Source organism: Podarcis pityusensis (assembly GCF_964106645.2).
Source record: "Podarcis pityusensis genome assembly, chromosome: 3".
In the NCBI taxonomy this organism is placed as follows: Eukaryota; Metazoa; Chordata; class Lepidosauria; order Squamata; family Lacertidae; genus Podarcis; species Podarcis pityusensis.
The window spans coordinates 116,297,603-116,314,265 of NC_138026.1; positions in this window are offsets into that span (position 1 = coordinate 116,297,603).

Below are 16,663 nucleotides of genomic sequence, written 5' to 3' on the forward strand. Positions count from 1 at the left end.
ACATAGCACGCTATTTGAAAGGCACTATGCATTACAGACTGAGATTTAACAATCAGAAGTCTAGTGGTCTTGAGATATTTGCAGATGCAAATTTTGAAAGTGACACTACAGACAGGAAAAGTATGTCTGGAGTTTGCTATATGTACAATCAGGGTCTATTTGATTGGTCATGCAAGAAGCAAACAACAGTTAGCTTGAGTACTTGTGAAGCTGAACTGAATGCACTGTCTTATTCACTTGTGGATTGTGAATGGTTGTTACAGTTGTGCAAAGACATGAGAATTCCTGTCAAATGTCCAATCCAGGTTTATCAGGACAACAAAGCATGTTTGGCTTTGCTGAATTCTGAAGGTTGTAAGCAAAGCACAGAGCACTTGCACTTGAAGCTGCAACATGCTAGAGAATGTGTTCAGAAAGGACTTGTAACGGTGTCCTACATGCCAGGTAATGAAATTCATGCTGATGTATTGTCCAAGGGTGTTCCAAGGGATCAACAGAAGTTGGGTTTGTACTGATATTGTACAAACACGCTGCCCAGTGATGTACACAGAAAGGGGGGGGTGTTCGTTTCTGTTTCCCTCACTGAGCAGCTGCTGCGAGTCACAGGACTATGTTTACATTCCACAGTCCAGATACTGTTTTGTTTTTTTTAAAATAATATTTATTAAAATTTCAAAAGAAGAAAAATCCCATTAATAAGAAAATTAACAATAAAAAGAAAAAATACAAAATACAAAAAAAAGAAAAGGAAAAAAAACAGTTAAAAACAATTCCATCTTTTCATCACTTCTTTTACGTTTACTTGTTTCCCGGACCTCCTCATACCTCCCTCTTTTTTATTCCAATTCAATTTGTTAATCCAGCAATTCCTTTCCCTCCTTTTTAGTCCTAATCTTTAATCTTGATATATTATAACATTAAATTTTTACATATTAAAAACCAATTTTTCCATATTCTTTTATACCAGTACAGCTAGAAACCACTTAACTTCAATCCAACATCATTCTAACATTCATTAATTTTGCAATATTTCTGTAAATAGTCTTTAAATTTCTTCCAATCTTCTTCCACCGACTCTTCTCCCTGGTCACGGATTCTGCCAGTCATTTCCGCCAATTCCATGTAGTCCATCAATTTCATCTGCCATTCCTCCAGTGTGGGTAGCTCTTGTGTCTTCCAATGCTTTGCAATAAGTATTCTTGCTGCTGTTGTAGCATACATAAAGAAAGTTCTGTCCTTCTTTAACACCGATTGGCCGACTATGCCCAGGAGGAAGGCCTCTGGTTTCTTCAAGAAGGTATATTTAAATATCTTTTTTAATTCATTATAAATCATCTCCCAGAAAGCCTTAATCCTTGGGCATGTCCACCAAAGGTGAAAGAATGTACCTTCATTTTCTTTACATTTCCAACATTTATTATCGGGCATGTGATGGGACGATGAGCTGCTTGTGTGTAAAATCCTAGTCCCTCAGAGTTTGGTCAAGTTTGCAAACCTCTGTCTGTAACGGAGCCCCTTAAACATGGCTCCGTCAGTCGCTGGCAGATTCCGACAGTGGTTGCTTTCGGAATCGCTTCCAACATAAAAGCTCCTTAACGGAAACACGTCTTCTGGACTCTCTGCGTGACAGTTTCCGGCGAGGAGTGGGTGTCCCTACAGGAGGTCCTGAAACCTCCCCACTGTTTTCGCTGGAAGTGTCTCTGAGCCATCCCTCCAGCCACTTTCCCTCAGCTCAGCTCCTCTCCCCCTACTGGTTCCCTCTTCAGCTGCTGAGTCTCTCCCAACCTGTGTGAGCCCTTTCACTTCCCTTCCTTCCGATGGCAGTTCCCTGACATCCACCTCCCCTCCAGGGCCCCCTTCATCCCCTCTCGCCCCCTCCTCTACGGGCGGTGAGGAGGCAAAACCCCGGAATGAACTTCCTTCATCTTCCGATGTCCCGAACACTTCTCTCCACCTGTTGCGGTTCCTGGTCTCGAAGTACTCCTCCTCCTCAGAGTCCATCTCCCCTTCCCCTTCCGAGTCCGAGAATCCTTCCAACTCCTCCTCCTCATCGGTGGTCCCAAAGTATTCCCTCCGGAACCTCTCCACAGGCTGAGGTTTCCTTGGGAACCTTTGATGGAACGTTTCTATCAATACCTCGTCATTGATATCTTCTGCCATTACCCAAGTGTTTTCTGACTCCGGTTCTCCTTCCCACGCTACCAAATACTCCACCTGATCCCCCTTCCACCTGGCGTCGAGGATTTCTGCCACATGGCTGCTGCATTCCCTTTCTTCTATGACCGGTCCCCGAGTGGCCATCCCTTCTCGTCCCCCCTCATACGGTGACAGTAACGACCTGTGAAATACTGGGTGCAGTTTCATGTGGTTGGGTAACCGGAGCCTGAAAGCCACTGGGTTGACCTGTTGAATGACCTCAAAGGGACCCAATCTCCTGGGTCTTAATTTCTTACAACCTCCTTTGAACGGCAACCCTTGGGTTGACAGCCACACCCTATCTCCCACCCTTATGGTTTCACCTTCCCTTCGGTTCTTGTCTGCCTGCCTCTTGTATTCTTCCTTCGCCCTTTCTAAGTTGAGTTGGAGCTGACGATGGATTGCTTCCATTTCTTCTACAAAATGCTCGGCTGCCGGGACGCTCCATCTCTCCCCTTCTCCCCCTGGGAAACCCCTGGGATGACACCCATAATTAGCCAAGAAGGGGCTCATCCCTGTGGACACATTCTCGGCATTGTTGTAGGCAAATTCCGCCAGCGCCAACTTTTCTACCCAGTCATTCTCTCTGTCATTGACATAACACCTCAGGTATTGCTGGAGGACACCGTTTGCTCTTTCCGCCTGCCCGTTGGTTTCAGGGTGCCGGGCAGTCGAAAAGTTGACCTCCACCTGCAGTAAGCTCATGAGCTTCCTCCAGAACCTGGAAGTAAATTGTTTTCCTCGGTCTGAGACCACCCTCAATGGCACCCCGTGCAACCTAAAAATGTGTTCTACAAATAACTTCGCTGTCTCTTCCGCCGTGACTGCATGCGAGCAGGCTACAAAGTGGCACATCTTTGTTAGTAGGTCTACCACCACCATGATGGCTGTTTTCCCCTTGGACTTCGGCAGATCAGTCATAAAATCTATCGACACTGCCTCCCAAGGTCGTTCTGGGGTTGGTAAGGGTTCTAATAGCCCCGCCGGTGCCCGCCTCTCCCCTTTGGCTCGCTGGCATTGCTCACACCCTCTTACATACTCCCGTACATCTTCCCTCACCTTAGGCCACCAAAATTCCCTGGTGACCAACCACATGGTTTTGTGTTGTCCAAAATGCCCCGCCGTGGGGCTGTCGTGCAACTGCTTGAGTACCCTCCCCCTTAAGTCTCCTTCAGGGATATACAGTGCCCCTTTGTAATACAAAGCTCCATTTCTTTCCTCGAAACCCCCTGGTTCCTCTCCCTCACCCCTAAGACCTCTGAGCTTATTCTGGGCGTATTCATCATTCTCTGTTTCCTCTACCAGTTCTCTTTGTCCCACCAATGCCGCCCCACACACCCAGCGGTCCTCTGGAATGACATGTCTCTCTTCGGGTGCTCCCTCCCCCTCCAAATATTCAGGTTTGCGTGAGAGAGCGTCCGCCCTAATGTTCTCTGGGCCTGGCACGTAACAAATCTCAAAGTTAAATTTGGAGAACTCCTGGGCCCATCTCACTTGCCGTTGGTTGAGCACTCGTGCCGTCCTCCAATACTCTAGGTTCTTGTGGTCAGTGCACACTTGCACCTTATGTTGTGCGCCAATTAGCAGGTGCCTCCATCTCCGGAACGCCTCATGAATGGCTAGTAGTTCTCGGTCATACACCATGTAGTTCCTCTCGGATTTGTTCAGCTTTCGCGAAAAAAAGGCACACGGTCTCCACTCTGACTCCTCCTTCCCTGGCTGCAGAAGCACCGCCCCAATCGCTCTGTCTGATGCGTCAGTTTCCACTCTCATCGGTTTTTGTAAATCCACATGCAGGAGTTGTTGTTCCGAGGCGAAGGCCCTTTTTAGTTCCTCAAATGCTCGCTCCGCCTCCTCAGTCCAAACGAACTTCTTCTTACTGCTGAGACAGTCCGTAATGGGCGCCGTCAGGTGGGCAAAGTTTCGGATGAACTTACGATAGAAGTTCCCAAATCCTAGGAACCTCTGCACATCCTTCCTTGTTTTGAGTGTTTTCCATTCCAGCACCGCCTGGACCTTGCCGGGATCCATGGCCAATCCCTTGTCTGACAGGCGATACCCCAGGAATTCCACCTCCTTGGTATGAAACTGACACTTCTCCAGTTTCACCCACAGCTGGTTGGCTTGCAGCCTGCTCAACACTTCTCTGACGTCTCTCACATGCTGCTCCTCATTCTCAGAATACACCAACACGTCGTCTAAGAAGGCCACACAATTCTTGTAAAGCAAAGGCCCCAGGACGTGGTTCATAAACGATTGAAAGCACGCGGAGCCTCCTTGTAGGCCGAAGGGCATAACTAAATATTCAAATGCCCCCAAAGGGGTGAACATGGTGGTTTTCCATTCATCCCCCTTCCTTATTCGTATCAGGTTGTACGCCCCCCTTAGGTCCAGTTTAGTAAAAATCTTTCCCTTCCTGACCCTTGTCAAAATGTCGTCAATCCTGGGCATAGGGAAAGCCACTGGTTCTGACACTGCATTTAAGGCCCTGAAGTCACACACAAGCCTCGGCTTGTTCGTGTTTTTTTTATCCACAAAAAACACTGGGCTGCCCCCCACCGCCCTGGACTCTCTGATGAACCCTCTCTTCAGGTTCTTGTCAATGAACTCTCTTAGCTCCTGCATCTCTCTGTCTGACATGGCGTACAGCTTGCCTACAGGGAGCTGTGCCCCAGGGAGTAAATTGATTTGACAGTCAAAGGGTCTATGCGGGGGTAGTTGGTCAGCTTCCCTTTCGCTGAAGACGTCGCGGAGATCTGCGTATTGTCGTGGTACCTTCACGTTCTCCGTTACTTCAGTCCCTGCTAGGGTGGCTTGGGCCCCTGCCAAACCCTTTCCCTCTTTGCAGTGTTCTAAGCAATGTGCTGAACCAAAAGAAACCACTCTCTGATGCCAGCCCACCAGCGGATCATGTAACGCTAGCCAGCTCATCCCCAATATAATGGGAGCTCCTCCCAAGGTGGCCACATTAAACGCTATCAGTTCGGTGTGCCTTGCCACCTTCATTATCATTGGGACGGTCTGCAAGCTGACTTCTCCTCCCAACAGCTCCCTGCCATCGATCGTGGTCACCTGCAGGGGGTTGCTTAAAGGGATCGTCTGTATCTGGTGTTCAGCTGCAAACTCTTTGCTCATGAAATTGCAGGAGCTGCCTGAGTCCAACAGCGCCTTTATCTTTAGAGGGTGTCCGTTTGGCAGCTCTAGCGCCACTTCTATCACTAGGGCGGGTTTAGGAGGTTCTGGCGTGGGCACTTTCACTGCTCTTTGGCCTGGCTGCTGTGCCCCGACGGTGGCAGCCAGGCGTTGGCTTTTACTTGCTTCGGTATTTCTTCCTCTCTTCCCTCCACAGCTCCTACCATCCCTTGCCATTCCTTCCTCTGGGGGCAGACTCTGGCAAAGTGACCTGGCTGTTGGCAGAGATAGCATTTCCGGGCGCCTTTTCCCTCCTTCTTTCCCCCCTCACTGGGCTTTGAAACTGCGCGCGCGCTGTTCCGATTTCCATCGGCTCTGCCGGCGGGAAAGTTGGCTCTGGAATGTCTGGAATGCGGAACTCCTTCCAACGTTCCCCCTTCCCTTCCCGCCTCTCCAATGCTCTCGCCTCCTGGCGCGCTCCTATGGTCAGCGCTGATTTGGTCAGCTGGTCCATAGACTCCGCCCTGGGCGCCCGGGAAAGTTCGTCTTTCACAGCCGAAGAAAGCCCTTCTTCAAAGAGAATTTGAATGGGTTCCGCCGATAGATCCCACCCCAATTTATGGATCAACATGGTGAACTCAGTCCAGTACTCACGGACAGATCGGCTCCCCTGTTTGCAAGCCATTAACTGTCTGCGGACCACTCCCTGTTCAATATCGCTGGAAAACATCAGATCCATGGCGCGAAAGAACTTCATCGTGTCCTTTAGGACGTCACTATTCGCTGCCATCAGGGGTCTAACCCAGTCTCTCGCCCCCTTTTCAAGATGCCCAATCACGAAAGCCACTCGTGATTCCTCGTCAGGGAATTCATCAAACTGCAGATTGAGGGCATATTGCATCTCTGTCCGAAAGCCATGATAGTCTTTGGGCTCCCCCCCAAACTTCTGCACCAATCCTGGTACCTTTCTGACGAGCTGGGTGTCTTTCCCCTTTTTGTCTGCATCCTGAGCCCTCCTCTCCTCGAGCCTCGCCGTCTGCAGCGCTAGCTGGACCTCCAACACCCGGTACCTTTCTTCCAGGCTTGGACCCGCTCCAGCTCCTGCTTCTCCGGTTCCGGCTGGGTTGCTCATGATGCCTTCTCCTGCACAAGCTGCTCACGGAGACTGTCGGAATGCTGTGATGGGACGATGAGCTGCTTGTGTGTAAAATCCTAGTCCCTCAGAGTTTGGTCAAGTTTGCAAACCTCTGTCTGTAACGGAGCCCCTTAAACATGGCTCCGTCAGTCGCTGGCAGATTCCGACAGTGGTTGCTTTCGGAATCGCTTCCAACATAAAAGCTCCTTAACGGAAACACGTCTTCTGGACTCTCTGCGTGACAGTTTCCGGCGAGGAGTGGGTGTCCCTACAGGAGGTCCTGAAACCTCCCCACTGTTTTCGCTGGAAGTGTCTCTGAGCCATCCCTCCAGCTCACTTTCCCTCAGCTCAGCTCCTCTCCCCCTACTGGTTCCCTCTTCAGCTGCTGAGTCTCTCCCAACCTGTGTGAGCCCTTTCACTTCCCTTCCTTCCGATGGCAGTTCCCTGACAGGGCACATGGTAGATTTTTGCAAGCTGGACTGGGGTTATGTACCACCTGTATATCATTTTCATAATATTCTCTCTTAAGGCATTACATGCTGTAAATTTCATACCTGTGGTCCACAACTGTTCCCAGTCAGCAAACATAATATTATGTCCAACGTCTTGTGCCCATTTAATCATAGCAGATTTCACCGTTTCATCCTGAGTATTCCATTTCAACAGCAAGTTATACATCTTTGACAAAATCTTAGTTTTGGGTTCTAACAATTCTGTTTCTAATTTTGATTTTTCCACCTGGAAGCCAATTTTCTTGTCCAAATTGTATGCCTCCATTATCTGATAATAATGAAGCCAGTCTCGCACTTTATTTTTTAATTTCTCAAAACTCTGCAATTTCAGTCTATCTCCATCTTGTTCCAAAATTTCCCAATATTTCGGCCATTTGGCTTGCTTGTGAATACTTTTATACAGTCCAGATACTGTTGGATTCCCATGGGAAAGGGATACGGGATGTGACGTTTACTGGTTTCCTGTTTCCTTTGTACTGTCGTTTCTTTGTTGGAGTTGCTCTCTGCTTCTCACAGAGGCAAGATGTATATTTGTATGCTCTCTGCATAGCTTAGTAATAAAGCTTAGCAATGTAGCCATATCTGCCTCATCCTTTCGTCGCGGACTCTGGGTGCTTTATACTCTGCTGGGATCAAGCCAAGAGGAGCTGTATCAGCTCGGAGGACCGGAGCTGAATTTATCTAACACAAACGTCCTCTCATTTATTGAACTCTCTTATAAACAGATGCATAAACACTGTTTATTAATGATCTGGTTGTGATGCCTGTGGTGAAAGAAACTCCTACTGCCACCCCTCAAGAGGCCATGGTACGCAACTGAGAGGAAACTGTGGCAGAGTACATTAATCTGGCAATGAATTCGCTATTCACCCGGTTGGAAAAATGGTTTCAATGTGGCTCAGATCTTACTGATAATTGAGGTCCCTATCAAGCAGCACCAGTTTGCATGTTCTTCCTTGCTGTTCAAGAAGTTCTGTACAGTACATCAAACTGACGATGCAGTTCACTGGATTGGAAATATGGTTTCATACCCCCAGAAGCACCTATAGATCCACTCAACCACCATAGCCACTGATCAAAGTCTCTTCCATCTCCTTTGAAAAATAATTTAAGCCATCAACCGTCTTCGTTTTCCTGTTAGTCCTCTTTCTTCCACCCACCTTTCCCATGTATTAAAAAGTACCAGTTACAACCAGAACCAGGAATAAGCATGGAGACACAACTCAATGGACTGAACCAGGGCCACATTTCACATACATGTTTTCCACAATATTACAGCCACTTTCTGGGGACAGAAAATTGTAACATCAAAGGTAGAAGCATGGGTGTCCACAGAAATTCTTACTGAGAGAGACAAAGTAAAACATTGAAGGGGGCAGGCTTGTTTCTCTCACACAGAGAAATGAGGAAGATAGAGAATGTACATTTTGCCTTATATCTCAGGTTCTCCTAACCTGTGTATGGGGTGTTAGGGGAGGGGTAGTACCTCTGGCAGGGGGAGATATGGTAGTAGTTCTTCAACATTTGGTCCCCAACCTGCACTCAACTCTACCTGTGGTTCCTAGAAGCTGTCTAATGGCCAGCTAAACCAGGTAAGGGTAGCTGATGGGTCTCAAATCCAGAGTAAATTAGGGACTTGTCTGTCCCCTGCGAATGTAGGCAAGCTTCAATGAATTGAGCGGACCTGACAAATACTGGGCCCAATAGTCAAGAAGGCAGTTTCTGCACATGCGGCAGCTAGACTGGTGACTGGGAGTGGTCGCCGAGACCATATAACACCAACCCTAAAAGATCTACATGGGCTCCCAGTACGTTTCCAAGCACGATCAAAGTGTTGGTGGTGACCTTTAAAGCACTAACGGCCTTGGCCCAGTATACCTAAAGGAGCGTGTCATCATGTTCTGTTTGCAAGCATTGCATATATTTTGATTGTGTATGGAGTGAGTGGATGCAGCTGATATGCTTCACAGCATCATTTAAGTAGCAAGAGAGCCCCTCCTCCATCCAATCTTTTCTTATACCTCTTTGATCTCAATGCAATAAAAAAAGAATGTTCCTCATAGAGGTAGTTAGTTGCCCAGGCAAGAGCATGATGTGACCCATGAGAGCAGACAAATCACCAGACCGTTCAACGGTGATGGGATTAAAATCAGGCCAAATATTTCTTGACAGCAGCAGGCAGGGCAAGGGTTGGCATGGCATTGGGTCAAAGGATCAGTACTTCATCCCACAAGCTCCATGTTGATGGAATGGTTCTGCTGGGTTTGAACCCCTCCAAAGCAGAACAATGGGAGTCAGCCAGTGTTGAAGTTTGCTGTGGTGCAAGCCAGGCAAGCGAGGTCTCACTGGAAGACCAGGGTGCAGACTCCAAGCAAGCAGATACCGAACCCACGCTTGGGTTTGCTGTGGTCAATCCAGCCCTCAGACCCCTTATAGGTTCTTCCCTATACTATGTTGATCCTACCCAACACCATTTCCGCCCTCACACAAACAATGTTCTTCCGGCCTAACAAAGGAAAGCCATAATTTCCCTGAGAGAAATGCAAAACAACAAAAACAACACCCAAGTGCCTCAGTTTTAGAGAGAAAAATCATTTCTGGCCCTGTCAACTATCATCCTAAAATTGCTCTGTAAAGGCTCTAATTTGAGGGTGGGTGAGAGGGAAGTTCTCAAAGCAAAATAATTGTGAGCTCCAGGGGAAGCAGTCCTACATAGCAAAGGCTCATGCACAGGGCTGAATTTAGGTTTCACGAGGCCTTAAGCTACTGAAGGTAATGGGGCCCTTTATATGTCCTTTTTTAAATAAAATAGTATTTATTTATTTCCCTCCACAGCAAAGGCTCATGCACAGGGCTGAATTTAGGTTTCACGAGGCCTTAAGCTACTGAAGGTAATGGGGCCCTTTATATGTCCTTTTTTTTTTTTAATCGTATTTATTAAAGTTTTAAGTTTACAAAAAGGCAAAAGAAAAAACACCAAATTGAACAATAACAAAGCCAACACATCACGATAAAAAAACAGAAAGATAATAACGATTAAAAACAGAAGAAAAAACAAAAAAATAAAAACAAATCGAACCTTCCCATAACTTATCTTTCATTTGCTTGTTTCTCTGACCTCCTCACACCTCCCTTTTTTGTATTCTAAGTCAGTTATCCATTTCAGCAAATCCTTTCCCTCTCTTCAAAATTTTTATCCTGAAAATTTATTTTGATCTTGATATAAGTTTACTTTCCCTCTTTTCACCAATTAACTATTTTTCTTAAATCTTTGATACATTTTTGCTAAAATCACCTAGATTCATTCCAACATCATTCTAACATTCATTAATTTTACAATGTTTCTGTAAATAATCTTTAAATTTCTTCCAATTTTCCTCCACCAACTCTTCTCCCTGGTCTCGGATTCTGCCAGTCATTTCTGCCAGTTCCATAAAGTCTATCACCTTCATCTGCCATTCTTCCAGAGTGGGTAGATCTTGTGTCTTCCAATACTTTGCAATAAGTATTCTTGCTGCTGTTGTGGCATACATAAAGAAAGTTCTGTCCTTATTTGGCACCAATTGGCCGACCATGCCCAGGAGAAAGGTATATGTCCAGCTGTCCTTTGTCAACAACAAATTGTCGCTGTTTTTTGTGCTGAATATATGCTATATGGTAATTTATTTACCTAATATGGAGCCTACACAACACAAAACACTGTTGCTGCATGTAGGTTTTATTTTATTTATTTTTTATCTTATATACAGTGGTACCTCAGGTTACATACACTTCAGGTTACATACGCTTCAGGTTACAGATTCCGCTAACCCAGAAATAGTACCTCAGGTTAAGAACTTTGCTGCAGGATGACAACAGAAATCATGCTCTGGCAGCACAGCAGCAGCAGGAGGCCCCATTAGCTAAAGTGGTCTTCAAGTTAAGAACAGTTTCAGGTTAAGAACAGACCTCCAGAACGAATTAAGTTCTTAATCCGAGGTACCACTGTATTGGAAATATACATCCAGTTTTTCCCCCTTTAATTTTTTTGGGGGCCCCCAAGAAAGTGGGGCCCTAAGCTATGGCTTGTTTAGCTTATATGTAAATCTGGCATTGCTCATGGGACAGCTTTTTCCCATAAGCCCAGTACACAGAGGAGATTTTGCTGCAATTTATGGGCCACAGCGCCGCCAGGCAAAGTTGCCCCATGCTTATTGGGCACCGAACGGGGCTTATAAGAGAAATAAGTAAAATGAGCAAAAATCGAAGAAGCACACACAGATACTTTCGCTGCAGACAGGTACAATTTTATTCTGCATTCCAATGAGCAGGAGTGTAAGAGCAAATGTAGATACCTTCTTCAGCCCATTGGTCTGTGAGAGAAAAGGAATAAAAAGAAAAATAAATAAGACAAAGTTAAATTTGACAGAGAGCCCTTGAACAAGCACACTACTCCATTTGTTGCTGATTTGTGGTGTTTTATTTTTAAAATAAAGTATTCTTGCTATTGATATTCACAACAACAAGCACAAGAACAACCACCTGCAGGAACTGTTTGCCTTGACAATATCTGGGGCAAGTGTAATGTGTGTGCAAGCTGCGAGCAAGAATATGTCTAACACACCATCTTCAATTCACCTGCAAGCGAATCAATACTTTAAATACCATGTATTTTTCACAGAATCATAGAATCGTACAGCTGGAAGGGACCCAAAGTGTCATCAGGTCCAACCCACCACAATATCTGGGAGCTTTATACTTACATATTTTTGCAGCATAGAACATTCTCTGCACATTTTCCTCTAGAATATTGAAATAAATTGCATTTGGATTTGTGACAATGCCCATGGATCTTCTTACATTGCCTTCTGTTTCTTACGGGTTCTCTAGCTGCAAATACACACAGAGAGAAAGCAAGTGAAATGCCATCTAAATATAATACCCTAAACCATTATTTCTAATTCTACGTTAATTTAGCAAAAGTTATCTGGCAGAAGAGCATTTGTAATTTTCAGAGCTCAATCCACTTCACTTAAGCCTCCAGGTGGAAAGTCTTCTCTTGATGAAGGGGCAGAGAGTGTGGTCTTCAAAGACTTCCTGGGTATCAGTAGAGGTCCAGCAGGCACTAACGTTGGTAACCTCATCTTTGAGCAAAGATTTATGGTTCTATCCATTTCGCTTTCTTTCATGTTCTGAATTTCCATGCTTAATCTTTCGAAATGACACTATGCGAAGAGAAATATTTGACTGAAACTTAGAGCTGGACAGAAGTGGTATCTCACTTAGAGGCAAATCTGTACTCTACAAGGGAGGAGTCGGTTTTATTTCTTGCTGTTAGTATGAAACTCTGCTTAGGTTTGAATAGCCAATTAAATTAAATTAAAATTATTTATTTTCTACTTGTGTATACCATTCTTCATCTGAAGATCACAGAGTGGTTTACAACATTAAAATACAAAATGAGAATACAAAACAAAACAAAACAAAAAAACCCAGAACCCATTCCCTCAAACCTATTTCAAAGGTCACGTATGGTTTTATCAGCAATAGACCTTTTTATATATTTTTAATATTTTTTTCCATAATGACCTTTATTACTTTTTTTATTTATTTACATACTGTACATACACATATTGCGTGGACAGGCGGAGTCCCCAGATCCTGAACGGTTCCCCCGTCTTGTGGAATAACGACTCAAGACAACGTGCTATGGGATTAAATTGGCCACAACTTTATTAAATTTCAAATGTGGGTAGACCTCGGCTTAGGAATTAGGCATTCTCCCTCCCCAGTCCCCAGCCGGGGACCTAGGGAGCATCAGGGTTATGCAGTGTTTGTGGGGGGGGGGGGTGGGCCGGCTCTGGAGAACATATGTTCAAGCAGAGATAGCCGCCCCCATTTCGCCGCCACAGGGGAGAGAAGTGGCGACCTTTTGGCGTACGGTCAAAGCCTCCCTTCAGAAACCACTTTAACGGGGAACCCTGGTATCGCCACTGCAAAGAGGAAATGGACAAAAGGATTCCTCCCAAGGCCTGATACCGCCAAAGTTGTGACGTTTTGCTACGGGAAGGCGAAACCTGCCAATGCAGGGAAATTCCTTTCCGGCCCTTTGACAGCGACCTTAATGTAGCAGCGCCCGCGTACCTGTGAAGAAAAGTTAACCTGCAAAATAATGCATTAACTGAGGGTGGGTAGTGTGGGAGAAGCTCTGGAGCCAAGTGAGGATTCCCAGGTAAGATCCTCCCTCTATTGTGTGGGCAGGTAATCCCTCCCCTACCTGGCCAGATCTCCTTGGCAACGCTTCCCCCTGGTGGAATTGGACAGCTGACTGGGGTAGGCGGAGACCTCCAGGTATCCCACCTGAGGGAAGGCAAAGCCAAGCCTATGCTGATGGAGCCGCTCCAGATCCAGGGGCTGCACGCATCCACGCAAAGGTCGCAACCCGTTTTATGCGGGGAGCAGTCATTACACTGCTTTTTACATTTATCCTTGCTCGTAAGAGCTGACTTCCCTCCTTCCTTCTTCTGGCTTCTTTATGTCGTCTCTATGTGTTCACATTGTCTTTATCCATTTTGTATATAGTTGTTGTTCTTCCATTTTTGTCTGTAAGATGTCTATAAACAAATAAATCTTTCTATATATGCAATTCTTGTTGTCCATCTATATTCATTTACATATGCTGTTCGTTACATTGGCCATATTATACATTTTTACTTCTTATTGTTTGTATTGTCCAATAAGAGCCAGTGTGGTGTAGTGGTTAAGGGTGGTAGACTCGTAATCTGGTGAACCGGGTTCGCGTCTCCGCTCCTCCACATGCAGCTGCTGGGTGAACTTGGGCTAGTCACACTTTTTTGAAGTCTCTCAGCCTCACTCACCTCACAGGAACGACCGAAATTCCTCCATGTTATCGGGACTTACAGGAGGTGTTCAGCGAGAAAGAGGCTGAGACGTTGCCACCGCATCAACCATATGATTGCCAGATCAACCTGATCCCGGGGGCCACGCTGCTGGTGGGGAAGCTCTACTCCATGTTGGAGTGAGAGATCAAGGACCTGAAGGACTTTATTGAGAAAAATCTAAAGAGAGGATTCATCAGGGAATCCAAGGCAGCAGGGGGGAGCCCAGTGTTCTTCGTGGACAAGAAATCCACTAACGAGAAGAGTTTGGTCATTGATTACAGGGTCCTAAGCAGCCTGACAGATCCAGTGGCCTTCCCGATGCCCCGGATCGACGACGTTCTAGCCAGGTGCGGAAGGGGAAAATTTTCACCAAGTTGGACCTCCGGGGGGCCAACAACCTCATCAGAGTGCATGAGGGCAACGAATGGCAGACCACCATGTTCACTCCGCTGGGGGCGTTTGAGTATCTCATCATGCCTTTCGGATTGCAGTCGGGAAGTCACTGTTTCCAAGCCTTCATGCATCACATGCTTGGGCCGTTGCTGTACCGTAACTGCGTTTGCTTTTTGGACGACGTGCTAGTGTAGTCAGACAACAAGAAACGAAACAGCATGTAGAGGACGTGCGTCAAGTCCTGAGCAGACTCAAGGAGCATCGCTTGTGGGTGAAGCTGGAGAAGTCTCGTCGTTTCCACGCGAAAGAGGTGGAATTCCTGGGTTACAGGCTGTCGGACAAGGGCGTGGCCATGGATCCGGAGAAGGTGAAGGCTGTGGTTTAATGGGAGAGCCCCAAGAACCGGAAAGAGGTCCAGAGTTCCTTGGGTTTCAGCAAATTTTACAGGAAGTTCATCAAGAACTTCGCAAAACTGACGGCGCCCATAACGGACTGTCTTAGTGCTTAGAAGAAGTTTGTCTGGACTGAGGAGGTGCAGAGGGGGTTTGAGGAGCTTAAGAGAGTCTTTGCGTCGGAGGAGCAGCTGCTGCACGTCAACCCCGAGCGACCGCTGCGAGTTGAGACAGATGCCTTGGATCGGGCGATAGGGGCAGTGCTGCTACAACCAGATGGAGAGGGGGACTGGCGGCCGTGTGCTTTTTTTCCTCAAAAGCTGAAAAGGCTAGAGCAGAACTACACTATCTATGATAAGGAATTGCTTGCGATTGTGGCTGCGTTCAAGCAATGGCGACATTTCCTGATCGGGGCGAAGCATCACGTTTTGGTGTGCACGGACCACAAGAACTTGGAGTAGTGGCGCACGGCACGGGTGTTGTGCCAGAGGCAGATACGCTGGACGGAATTTTTTGCATGCCACCCATATCTCTTTCCGAACCCCTCCAGATCAAACTGAACCACTCTTTTAGCCATGTTATACATGCAGCTTCATAATATATTTTAAGATCTAGTAGTGAAAAACCTCTTCTTTCCTTTCTGTCCATTAGAATTTTAAATTTTATTCTAGGCTTCTTCCCCTGCCATACAAACTTTGAGATCATTTTTTGCCACTCGTTGAATTGACCTTGTCCTGTGACTATCGGGATGGTTTGAAATAGATACCTAAGAGCATCTTAGGTAAGACACTCATCTTAATGGCTGCTATTCTTCCACAAAAAGATCGTTTCAGTCTATCCCATATTTCCAAATTTGTTGTTACTTCTTTCCATGTTGTTTTGTAGTTATACTTAAATAGGTTTGTATTTTGGGGGGAGAGCCAGGCACCCAGATATTTTATTTTCTTTACAATTATTATTTCCATTTTGCTTTGTAATTGGTCTAGTTGTTCCCCATTCATGTTGTTTACCAACATTTTTGTTTTACTTTTATTAATTTTAAATCCTGTCATCACTCCAAATTCTTCAATTACTTTTAGTGCTTCTCCTGTCGAAAATTGAGGTTCTTGTAATGTCAAAACTATGTCATCAGCGAAGGCTTTGGCCTTATATTCCTTTTATCCGCCTTTTATTCCTATGATTTTTTCTGTTTCTCTTATATTTTGAAGTAGTACTTCCAGTACTGATATAAACAATAAGGGTGACAGTGGGCAGCCCTGTCTTGTGCCCTTTGTAATTTGGAAGCTCTCTGTCAATCCGTAATTTATTATAAGTTTCGCATTCTGATCTTTATAAATTGCCTCTATGCTTCTTAAGAACTATGTCTCCAGACCCAACATTTCCAAATTATTTTTCATAAAAAACCAAGCAAATACCTTTTTATAAAGACACTTTTCTTTCTTTCTTTTTGCCTTGGGAGAGCATTTCATAAATGGGAATTCACCTCAGAAAAGACCTGTTCTTGGCTTTCCACCCTCTTGTGGAGGAGGCAGACAAAGGAAGACCTCAGAGGAAATTGGCAGCCTTTGGGTCGGTTGATATGGGGAGAGGCAGTATTTGAGGTATTGCAGTCCTGAGTCATTTAAAGGCATTTAAGGCTCTATAGGTCAGCTTCCTCTCTTTTCTCTTTGGGACAACTCTGGGCACACACTGCCGCCTCTCTTGGTCTCCCGCCCACCCCAAAGAGAGGTGCCTCATTACGCCACCCCATAGGGGCCTGGGAAGATGATGCCCCCAGCCCAAGTGTCCCAAAGGTGAACGTGAGGCCAGCACCTTACTCACCTTGGGAGGCGGCAGATGGTGCCACCAGGGCACTCAGCTACCAGGCAAGGACAAGAAAGGCCAGCGTGGCACCTGCCTGTCTGCCCAGCCTTCCACTTGTCTGCCCGTTCTCAACACCAAGGGCTGGCAGACTGGCTGGCTGGGCTCCCTCACCCACTTGTGTACTCTGAGGCCACCTCAGCTCTTGACACCTTGAACCCC